Source organism: Mus caroli, unplaced genomic scaffold (genome assembly GCF_978045245.1).
Source record: "Mus caroli unplaced genomic scaffold, Mus_caroli_1 scaffold_2, whole genome shotgun sequence".
Classification (NCBI taxonomy): domain Eukaryota; kingdom Metazoa; phylum Chordata; class Mammalia; order Rodentia; family Muridae; genus Mus; species Mus caroli.
This window is the reverse complement of record NW_028227257.1, coordinates 20413676-20424460: the sequence shown is the minus strand read 5'-3', so window position 1 is coordinate 20424460 and position 10785 is coordinate 20413676. Positions and strand designations below refer to the sequence as shown.

The 10785-nt window shown below is 42.4% G+C and overlaps 1 non-coding gene across 1 annotated transcript; it reads left to right on the top strand.

The window, feature by feature from the left end:
- Nucleotides 1-10348: 10348 nt before the first annotated feature.
- Nucleotides 10349-10480, top strand: LOC115030502 (small nucleolar RNA SNORA17). The gene has a single exon (XR_003836095.1). It is a non-coding gene; the product is annotated as a small nucleolar RNA SNORA17 (small nucleolar RNA).
- Nucleotides 10481-10785: the final 305 nt, after the last annotated feature.

Genomic DNA, 10785 nt, shown 5'->3' with positions numbered 1-10785 from the left:
GCTAGGCAAAATTCTAGGAAGGAGTCTCCAGTGGGGCTTTAAGTAAAAGCAAAAGCAAAGCTGTATGAGCATCATGGGAGCAACTTGGCATTCTGCAAAAGCATAGCTTGAGACAGGACATTAGTTACTTACATAAGAAACAGATACTGGAAGAGTCCCCCACCCCACCCTAGCCATTTGTAGAGATGCATTTTAATGTCTCCATGCCCACAGGCCTCCCCATTTCCAAATGGAAAATCATTTGTGCCTAAGCCACTGGCTGTGGCTTGGGTGCAGACTTATGGGTACATGAGTGCTGTCCATGCTGCAAATGCAATCCAATTGCATTTTCTTTAGGGGCGAGAAAAGAGACCAGCCATATGAGTTCAAGGCAGAGCAGTATAAATGCCCTGAGATTTGCATGGCAAGGACACACAGAATCAATCAGCACCCCTGCCTCATCCTGGAAGTGCAGTTCTACACTCTCAGAGCCCTGGAGACACTTGGTGCAGACATCCTCTTTGTGTAGTTACCATCTGGTCCTGCACTGTGGCGTGCAGATGACCAGGCTTCTGCATAGGAAGTTCTTCTATGAAGTAGGAGCAGTTGAAGAGCAGCCCCTGAGGAAGGGGAGGGGTACTACAGCAAAAGGTCTGCTGGATAAAGCATGTCATTGCAGTCATTCACAGACCTGCACACACACAAAGGTGTGTTGAGAAGAAGGAGGTCAGAAGAAGTGGGAGGGGAGAAATACGGGGAATTGGGGTGAACACAATATATGCATTCATGTGGGAAACTGTCAAAGATAATAAAGGATCCCAATTAAAAAGAATCTAAAACAAAACCAAAACCCAAAGCATCTTCAACCCTCTTAGGAAGAAATGGTGAGCGTTCCTTTCCTTTCCCTTATTGTCTCATCCTGTTCTGAGCTTGTTTTATTGCCCTTCCTCAGTGTTATTCTTTACATCTTCATCTAACATTCCTTTCTTCTCATTTCCCCATTCCATACCTTTCTTCTATTACCTACTTAATAAGACTTTTACCTTTAATAATTTAAAATTCACAGTGCATCCCAGAGTCATCCTAGTTTATTTTACTTTTCCCTGTGTTGGGAATGTTTCGAGACGCTGGGGGGGGGGGGGGAGTGTTTCTTTTTTAGAAAAAAAATTAATTAGTTCTTTAAGAATTTTGTATGATGTGTTTTTTATTATGTTCACCTCCTCCTCCAACTTCCCTCACACAGCCTCAAATCTACATAATCTTGTGTCCTTTCTCTTTTAAATAACCATTAAGTCCAATTTGTGTTGTCCATGCATTAAACTCTCCTAAGATGAATAAAGAAGAAAGAAAAGAGCAGCATTCAAATCAATCAGGGAGCCCCCACCCCCACCCCCATTACAGGAGTAGTTAAATACCTCTCTCTGATAACCTTAAATATAAATGGTTTAAATTCTCTCATCAGAAGGTGAAGTATGGTTGGATTTAAAACACTACCTAGTTGCTTGTTGTCTTTAGGAAACACATCTTACTGGCAAAGACATACACATACTGAAAGTGAAAGGATGGAAAATGTTGTACTGATTGACTAGAACCTGAGGCAGGGTGGAGTAGCTGTACTCAGAGATAACAAATAGACTTCAAGCCAAAATTATGCAAGAGAGATGATAAAGAAGACACGACGGAGAAGTCCACCGTGATAACACGACACATATGCACTTCATGTACTCAACTTCCCAATACAACTCTACTGACAAAAAGAGATGCAAAGGACCACGTGGCATAACAGAGGGTGGGGGGGGGGGTTAATGTCTTGCCTTCACCAATAGATGGATAAAGACAAAACATTAACAAAGGGCCTTCAGAGTTAAACTGAAGCACAAATCAAATTGCCTTAACCGATCTCCCCAGAATGCTCCACCCAACAGCTATGGAATGGCCACCTCTTTTAGTCGCCCATGGGCTTTCTCAAACATAGCTCACATTATACCTTATAACGCAAACCTTAAGAATCAAATAAAGTTAATTTCTTGTTCTTTTTAGATCATAATGGAGGGGGGAGACAAATCAATAGCAAGAGAAAGTAGAGAATACATACATGTTGGGGTTCAGGGATCACCACACAAACCATAAGAACACAATCTCAGTTAAACAAGAATAGTGTATTGAATGCACACCCCAAGATTGATGGATTGGGATCAGAAAAAAAAAAGGACTCATGAGTCTAACTGTGGTACCAGTCTGTTCTAAGAGCAGGCTTTTTATAGGAAAAATCAAGTCCAGAAGTTCAGAAGGCAAGGGTGGAGGCAGTACTAATTTTAGCTAACTAGACAAAGTATTATCAGATAACCTTTAAGCTAATTAGTGTTGTGTGTAATGATTAAAAAAGCAATCCACACTAATACCGGCTACGCTCCAGTAACGCAGTCTCCCCTCCCCCATTGGAGGCTGCAAGTCTCGATCTTCCCTGTTTCTCCGAAGTTCCTCTGCCTCCAAACTACTTGTATCTTCCCAGCCATCTGCCCCACTGTGGGTAGCTGTCACAAATCCCCCATAACCTAGTAAAATCAGAACTCTAAAGGCTTTTAATTTATCAGTCAGATTTATATCAGTAAATTCTCAACCCCCAAAATGCCAACACAAAGAACCCAAAACTCAATTGATACAAACACAAGCTGCACTCCTAGATGGGGCAAATGTACCCTACATTATTCTATTGTTCTTCTATGATACTCATAGCTACCCATGGCTATTTCAAGCCACATGGATCCAGTTTGTCTTCTTCCTCCATTTTCTCTCGTCCCTGTCTCCTCGCTGTCTCCCTGCCTCTCTCTGTCCTATCTCTAAAACTCTCAGCCTGCCTTCCTTTTCCACTGCCCAATCACAGGCTCTAGCCTTATCTTTCACCTGTCCTCACCTGCTTACAGATGGCAATCTACAAATTGGTCCTGAGTGCAGCAAGAGGGATGTACAGCTGGGTGGTGAACAGAGAAGTTTCAGCGCACTGAGATAACAGAGCATAAGGAATGCAATTATATTGTTATAACCTTTTAGGAGAGTTTTTCAGTGCCAGCTATGGATAATTACTTCTGGGAAGTGGAGTCTGAGAACCTGAACTTAATTCACCTTCTGAGCAAAGAAAGACTGAATACAAAATGGCTACAGTTGTGTTAAAAGGAGCAGGACTCAACAATACACACACCTGGAGACTGGACAATTTGCTTTTGAATGGTTAGTAAGTCATTGAAGAAATCTAATGGGAAACTGAAACCTCCTTGCAGTTGAGTGAAGTGAAGGCATCACATTCCAGGGTCTGTGGGAGGCAGCAAGGACAGTTCTAAGAGGGAAGTCCACAGTGACGAATCATATCCCATCTTAACCTGAGTCACAGTGGTTATCATCAAGAAAACTACAAACAACAAAGATCTGCACACATCTGGAAGGAAAAGCAGCACTCTCTCCTTACTGGTGGGAATGTAAATTAGCAAATCACTGTGAGAATCAATCAGTATGGACATTTCTCAAAGAACTAAAACTGTAACAATCACGTGATTCAGACCCACCACTCCTGCTCATTTACACAAAGGATCTAAGTCACTTGTCAACACAGATATCTATACACCCGTGTTTGTTACTCTACTCTACACAATATCCAAGTTGTACAGTCAGTCTAGGTACTTGATGGATGAGGAATACAGGAAAAAGAATATATAGAATACACACACAATGGAGTTTTATCCAGCCGTAAAGAATGAAAAAACTTTTTTTTGCAGGAAAATAGATGAAACAAGAGAACATTTATGTCTACAATATATAGAAAGCACTTCTATAAATCAATAAAATCATAGGTAGCTCAATAGAAAATGGACATAAAATTTGAACAGGTTCTTTATAGAGGATATTCAAACAATCAATAAAAATGAAAAAAATATGATTAATGTCATTATTCATGGTTAAGATGCAAATTGGAGTCACACTCTTATGTAGCAAGTGCTGGTGAGGAAGAGGTATTTGCTATATGCATCATAGTACTGACTGAAAGGTAGCCCAAGACCTCCCCAGATGAGGTTTATATCAGGTAAATCTAATGAATGGCAAAATACACAAAACAGTTGTCAGTAGTCACAGAGGACTTGGGAGAAAGTGCCAAGTTGTGCCAGTTACTGACTGACCAGGCTAGTAATTATTTGGGTCTATGTGAATTTATTGCTCAGTATGTACACATTTTATATGCCCATTATTGCTATTAATTATTTATCTAAAAATAAAACCACCAACCACTAAGCTAAGAATTTACACAGTTGTGGGAAAGTGACTAATTACCTTCACTTCACAAAGTTCAGGTCTTTGCCTGATATGTGCAAACCAGAGAACTGTCACCAGTGTATTGGAAAGGTGGCAGTCTTATCCCCAGACTCGTCAAGTTTTCTTTTCCATTGTAGCAAAGGCTGTATGATTCATGTATAATATTTGGAATGTAGTGACTTTGGAGATATGACAGGTCCTGACCACCCAACTCTCCTACAATGGAAGCAGTGTTTGAGAATGATAGAGGGATGAAGAAGTGAAAAGCTGGGAGAGGGGCTTCTTGTCACTCTAGAGACTATTGTTTCTTCAGCTTTGCCAGGCTTAAGGTGGTCCCCTACATTTTTTATTTCTGCAGGTTCCTAGGTCCTCCTGGTGCCAGAATGCTTTGAGATTTGCTGACTCCAAACTCCTGTCCTGAGTGCTTTGCTGGGTTAGCAACAGGTATGCTGGTGGTAGAAACTGGACCATAGGTCTGAGACATTTAGCTACAATGCCCAAACTTCATGTGTCAAAGCACTCACTCTACCCAGTAACTGAAGCCAATAAGCTTGAGATGTAAGTTTTTATAAGACGTGAGTTTATAGTGTGGGTTAGTGTGATGCTCTTATACATGGTGAGCCAAAATGGGCAGAAGAACCTTCTAAAGTGAATGCCACCCACCAAAGCATCCCAGCAGGCGTTTGGCATTTTCAATTGTTCAGCTTGTAAATACAGGCTGTTCCTGAAGAGGACCTAGTCTATGCCTTTGGTGACAGCTATTCCATCCCTATTTTTAAATTGTGACTCTCTACTTGACATGCGCATGAGGGTCAGAGGCAGAGGAAGTGGTGAGAGGATGGGGAACAACCAGGGAGAATCCAGCTGTCTGCTCTCGTCATTTGTTTCACATGCAGCCTGTGTCTGCAGAAGACTAGCTCAGCCCGTCACATTTTCCATCCCCAAACGCCTCTTGCTCTGCACATGTATTTCAAAGGCTTAGCTGTTTTCTGAACACCCCCCCCCCCCCAACCACAAGACTGCTCATCTTGCAAGCTGGTGAGCCTTCTATTCCAAAGGTCCTGGGAGTTTCCAAGAGTTGATGTCACATCTTTAGCAGCTCTCTCTCCCGAGACTGGTTCATCTTGGGCTCACACTATCTAAAGACTGGGTATGGAGGCTTCATCCACTTGGCTTAGATGTTGGCATTGTCACTGACTTCCCAATATATCTCCAGGTTCACTTTCCTTTAGCAATATTATTGCCAAGTAAAAACTTGTATTACCTGGCTCTTCCAAGTCACCAAGATGGTGTTCTTTCTCATATCCTGTGCTCTGTTGGTCCTTAGCAGTTAGCATAATCCATCTTGGAGGTTGACAGCAGATATGGTTGTTGCCCTGTCTCCACCTTGACCTTTTGATGCTTACTGACTTCCATATGCCAATGTCTGCATCTCTGTTCCTAAGGCTTTTTTCCCCACCTCCATCGAAGAACTCCAAGACAGTAGATCAATTTGTTTGCACAACAGACCTGTTGTCAGTGACTGTGAGGTAAGAACACATACATATATAACCCAAAATATTAGTTCCGAAGGAGAATAACACTGCTGTGATTTGGTACCATTTCTCAGTCATTCACTGTGGATATTTGTGTATGTAATATGTAGTTATTGAGTATCATTGTTTGATAGACAACTGTTAGACTCAGGACATAAAATAGTGATGCAGATATGGGAGGAAGAAGAGATAACAAGCTGTATTCCATAGCAGCATGTTTTTTCACAATGGAAGTAAGGCCATCACAACCCAAGATACATGATGCAGATGGTAAGTGACTGGCGTGTACTCAACATAGTTGAAATGGCAGCATTGAGGAGGAGGCTTTCAACCTTAGTCCCTGAAGGCTTTGAGAGAGCCCACCATGGGAAGAGCACAGGGAGTAGAATTTCAAGGGTGGTGAACAGAGAGAATTAGGATTTCCTGGACTGTGAAGAGAGTTGACAGAAGAGGAGAGAGTGAGAGGCGTAGACAGTGAGTTAGTCAGAGAGGCAGGTGCCTAGCAGATCACCTACAGCTACGTAGAGTGCCTATGGGAATGGATACCTGTACATGTGGACATGTGTTTATATATATGGAGGTGCTACAATGTATGTGTTCTGTTTCTTTGTGGTTGTGTTTATCTGATCACACGTTAATGAATAACATGTGCTCTCATTTTGGCTATGTGTATACTCATGTAGCTGCATGTTTGTGCCAGTGTATGTGTATAAAAGCTTGCGCTAATGTTTTCAACCATGCTTTGTTGCATATATCTGTAAATATGCACCCACTGATATCACCATGATAATATCTAGATTGGAATAGAGAATGTAGGTCAGTCCTAGAGCATTTACCTCACATGTGTTAGGAACTAGGATCCGTTCCCAATATCATAAGAAGCAAATAAGCAGAAGACACCAACTGGATCTACAGCTTTGACTTTTTATGAGTATGTTTGTATAAACATACTGATGGCTGTGCTATTGTATATGTATGTGCTAGTGTTGGTGTGAGTGTGTGTGTGTGTGTGTGTGTTGTATTATATGAGTGAATGAGAAGGTGGATGTTTATTTGGGTTTCATGTTTCATGTGTATGGAAATTGTGTGGATGTCCGTATTTCTGTGTGAAGCTCTGGAAATCTATCTTGTCCTTCACTAGATCACAAAAACGTGGAATTTTTATAGCTCACATTTGCTAGCAAGATGTTATCTTTATTTGCAGTTATAGTTGTAGCTGGTTTTATATTTTCAATATTTCTGCTATTTTACAATCTGAATTCTACACACTTTATGTGAAGGCATGAATACGTGTGCATGTGTTTAATTCTTTTGGTTTCCATAAGTCAGTTCCAGTTAGGCCCAAATCCTCACCCTCATCTTTATGAGTTAATATCTTTATTTAGAAATGAGCTTCCATCTGGAGCAGAGTGGTTTCCTTATGCAGCCTTTCCCCTACTGTTAATATCTTTGCCGTAAGATGATCCCATGGCTTGAGTAAGGAGGTGGGGTTGGAACCAAACACAAGGAAGCCATCCCTGAACCCTATGATGTTGCCTTAGACTGAAGCTGTCAGGGAAATGGAAGGAGTAACTCCTAGGGAAAGAAGAGGAGTAGACTCTGGGTTGTTGCTCCCTTCAGGAAGCAAGTGGGCCCAATCCTGGGGATAGACTTTTCTTCAATTCCCTGGAAAGAAACATGCATGCCTTAGAAAAGCAAAAGTCTGCAGTGATGGGCACAGGCTCTCTGTGCCTCTTTCTCTCCACTCAGCATCTCATGCTCAGTGCCCTATGTGTTCTCATCACTCAAACTGTAGGCTGTAACAGGCCTTATAAAACCATTTATTGTAATATATCCTATATGCTCAGATTTGATACTTGTCTTGCTGCTATAACAAAACACCCATCCAAAAAAGTGCAAGGAAGAAAGGGTTTATTTTGCCTCATAGTCTTTTGGAAACCATCTGTCATAGCCTGGATGTAATGGCGGTGATAACCCTAGCTTGTATTGGTAGGAGTGTGGGGCAGCTGATTCTGTTGTAGCTCTAATGAGGAAGTAGAGTGGTGAGTGTTTTCTCCTTTTAACTCAGTCTGGAACTCAGTCCACTGAATGATGCCCCACATTCAGAGTGGCTCTTCTAACTTCTGTTAAACCTGTTAGAAACATGCCAGAGGTTTGTCTCCTAGGTGATTCTAAATCCCATTAAGTTGACAATCAAAATTAATCATCGCGACACACCTCTCTCATAAGTGAACCTTTTACTTCTCTAATGTACATGTGGTAAGTTGAGTGTATTGATAGCCCCAGTTAATGGCCTCTCTGGATCTGTGCCCTTCACACTCTATAGCCCCTTCCACTGTCTCTAGGTTTGGTCATGTGACTTTCTTTGGCCAATAAAGGTGTTAATAGGCTTAAGGAAAGTGTGGGAAAGATTTGTGAATTTTTACTTTCTCCTTTGCTTTTCTGTAATGTCAATGAAAAGCCATGCTATCCTCCTGAAGGATATATGACCACACAGAAAATAGCTGAATTGTTGAAACCAAGGGAAGTTTGGACTAACCATCCATTGAGACTGGAATAGAAATGCTTCATGGGTCAGTGTGTTAAATGCCTGGTCTCTACTTGGCTGAACTATTTGTCGAGACACATGCTTAACTGGAGGAAATAGGTCAATGGGGGCTTTTTGAAAGTTAGACACTGTTCTTGGTTCCTTCCTCCTTCATCTTCTTCCTCCTCTTCTTCCTCTTTCTCCTCCTCCTTCATCTTCTCCTTCCCCTTCCTCTCCTTCCTCTTTCTCTTCCTCCTTTTCATCTCTCCCCGCCACACTCTATGTTTCCTGCCTACCATGGGATAAGCAACCTTCTCAGCACTGCCTTCTGTTATAATGTAGTACTTACGGCAATCCCAGAAACATGGGGCCCGTCTACTGTAGATTGGAACATTGAGGCCATGGCCTAAATAAAATGATTCCTTTATTTCAGTTGCTCTTTCAGGTGGTCACAGCAACATCAAAAATAACTTTTTAGCAATTCTACAGTCAGATACATGCCGTGTACCCAGTCAGTATCAATCCAATCAAGCCCAGATGAGTCGAATCACCGAGATAATCCTTCGATTCAAAAGAAATTGGTTGTAATGTTCAGATGTTTAGTCCAGAGAGAGCTTGCTATGCAGCTATAGCTAGGTGATGGACACATACTCTGAGTGGAAGTGTGATTATTTGAATCAGAGGCAGTTCAGTTCACTATGTGCCATCTCTGATCATTACAAGGTAAACCTGGAATCTGCTTTGCTATCACTTTAGACTTAGTGGGTTTTGTTGAATACACTCATCCCCTCTTCCATACAGACTTTCAAGGATTTTATGGTAATTATTGCATTATAGTCTCCTCTGGGAGAGATCCTTAAATTCTTAAACCAAATTGTATTGTTAGTTTACTAAAAACCTTTCCATAGTTTCTTGTTATACTTGATTAAAAGCAGCATCCTGAAGCAGAAACTGAGAGAATAGCCAAGCAACAACAGGTCCAACTAGAGAACCATCCCATGGGCAAGCACCAATCCCTGACACTATTAATGATATTTTGTTATGCCTGCAGATGGAGTCTAACATGGCTGTCCTCTGAGAGGCTCCACACAGCAGCTGATTCAGATGGTGCAGAGACCCACAGCCAAACAGTGGACAGAGATTGGGGATTCTTATGGAAGAGTTGGGGGAAGGATTTTGAGGACCCCAGAGGAGATATGAACTCTACAGGAAGACCAACAGAGTCAATTAACCTGGACCCTTTGGACTTTCAAAGACTGAACCACCAACCAAAGAACAGACATGGTCTGGACCTAGGCCTCCCTGCACATATGTGGCAAATGGACAGTTCAGTCTTCATGTGGGTATCAAACAACTGGAGTGGTGACTATTCCAAAAGCAGTTGTCTGTATGTGGGATATGTTCTTCTATCTGGGCTGCCTTGTCTGGCCTTAGTGGGAGAGGATGTGCCTAGCCTCACAGAGATTTGATGTGCCAGGGTAGGGGTATACCGGGGTTGGGGGTGGGGGTGTCTCTACCCTCTCAGAAGAGAAGGGGAGGGGGGTGGAGGAGGAATTGTGGGAGATGGTGAATGGGAGGGAAGCAGTGATTGGGATGTAAAGTGAATAATAAAATAGAAGTTAGCATTCCTTCTGTACTCCACAGTGTTCAGTATATCTTTGCTTCACGTTTGTCCTGACTTGCTCTCATCTTTGTTCCACCCATGATCATTTTCCTTATGAGTCTTGACAGGGCTAAGCTTTTTCTCACCTGATGGCCTTTTCTCGTTCCAGTCTCCTGTCTATGAATAAAAACATGCTGATACTCCTCGCTGTTCTCTTCACTGAGCCAGGATCACAAGCACCATCAGGATCTCTCTGTACTCTACTGATGAGCTGAATGTGTCTCCCTATTCTAATTGTCTGTTCTAGGGTCTTGTTGAACATTGAGGTTTAGATCTGATTTTAGTTCTTGGGCAGGACTATGTCAGAGAGGTTCTCTTCTTCTCTTTTAGAAAGTTGCATATCTTGCCCCTAGAAGCCTTACAAGTGTGGCTGCTGTGTCACATGTGAATCAGTAGGTGGCAGAGAGGACAGAGGCTATTTCTATGTTCAGTGTTCTGACTTATGTACATCTGAATGAGTAGTAGCCTAACATTCCCTGAAAAAAGTGAGTCTGAGATGACCACCAGTCCAGCACCAGGATGTCTGGATAGGGAGCTAGCCTGAGACAACTACCATCAGGCAACACCCAGGCCTGGGGGTCATGAGAGTACAAGAGCTGACTCCATCCCTAGCCTGCTGCAGTGGGTCCTGCACCTCACCTGGGCAGCATAGTAGAACTGACCCTGATGGCAGAATACATAGGCAAGCAGGCCCAAAGGGAGAGGGCATGGACATGGGAGAGCTGGCCCTACCACTTCTGTTGTGTGGTGACATGGGTGAAAGAGAGATGATCTCCCCA